Here is a 1,292-nt window from a genome sequence, read left to right on the forward strand (position 1 = left end):
AATATCTGATATGCAGGATGGTCTTAGGCAACCCCTGTGAAAGGGTCGTTCGACTGCCAAAGGGGTCGTGACCCACAGGTTGAGAACCTCTAGATTAAGCAGACATGCCAGTTTGTGCACTCAAAGGAAAACAAAACCAGAGTTAAGTCAGTAAACCCCTAGGAAAGCTATCAGTTTTCTTAGCACATTGTGTACCGCATAGAAATCTCTAAGAGATACGCCAGGGACTGGACGTTTTGGGGGGCAAACCACGTTATTTAAATCATACCTACAGATCATAATGCCCTTTAGGTGTTGTTTTTCAATAATTATAACATTTTTATTTACAAGAACAATTAAAGTTCCTAGTACTTTTTTAACGTATGGTACTGCGTAAAACATTTTCCTCTATGAAGAGGGACCAAACAAAATTTACCTAAGTATCTAGATTCGCTCCTTTTTCCACGGGCGGCACAAACTCTGCAGGCTCTCGTAGGAAATTTTTTCTTTCCACTCGCTGGAATACACGAAGGTTCATGCTGCTTCATATGCTGGGCAGATTTGTCTCTGGTTCCGGAGAGCCTTCATTATTGTCTTCCGTTATCCAGTCTCTCGCCACCGGTAGCAGATACTGTTTATACTTCACTTTTGCTTATGGACTGAGGACGTTGTACACTCTAAATGAATTGAAAAGTCTACAGTTTATAAGGTACAGCACTTTTTTTGTCCACTTCATCATTTTCCTTAGAATGGAACAACACAAAAGGAATTGATCCGCAATGGTCAATGCCTTTCATGTGGGCATTGTATTCCTTGAGGCAGGTAGGCTTTACAATATTCTCTCAAGTTTTTCTATTTTTTTTCCTGTTGTCGAGACAGAAGTGTCCTGGATCGCTGATATCATTCAGACAACCCGCTTATCTTTCCATGCTAGGAGAAGAATATCGCCTCTTCTGGAAAATATGTCACCTTTCTTCATTCTTGATGTTTTCATTTTCAAATTTGGCGGTAAACCTCTACGCTCCCTAGTAGTCCCACAGACTCTAGTTTTGTTCTGTAGCAGCAATTCAGCAGTAGATGTAGCATTGTAATAATTATCCTGGTAAATATGGTGCCATATGCCAAGATAGGGTCCAAGGACTGAAAGAACAGTTTCTTCCAATTTCCTTCCTTCAGCAGTGTATATCTCCATATTGCAGATATAGCCGGTGTCTCTCTGGCACACCATCCGAACAAGTAAACCGTATTTTGTTATTTTCGCTGGGTTGTACATGTGAAATTTGAAACGTCCTCTCCATGGAATAATTACTTAG

The 1,292-nt window shown here is 40.6% G+C and overlaps 1 long non-coding RNA gene across 1 annotated transcript; it reads left to right on the forward strand.

Moving 5' to 3' along the window:
• Positions 1 to 538: 538 nt before the first annotated feature.
• LOC107185003 lies at positions 539 to 1,230 on the forward strand. The gene is made up of 2 exons (XR_001515912.1): positions 539 to 688; positions 859 to 1,230. It is a non-coding gene; the product is annotated as an uncharacterized LOC107185003 (long non-coding RNA).
• Positions 1,231 to 1,292: the final 62 nt, after the last annotated feature.

Source organism: Myotis davidii, unplaced genomic scaffold, assembly GCF_000327345.1.
Source record: "Myotis davidii unplaced genomic scaffold, ASM32734v1 scaffold128, whole genome shotgun sequence".
NCBI classification, from domain to species: Eukaryota; Metazoa; Chordata; class Mammalia; order Chiroptera; family Vespertilionidae; genus Myotis; species Myotis davidii.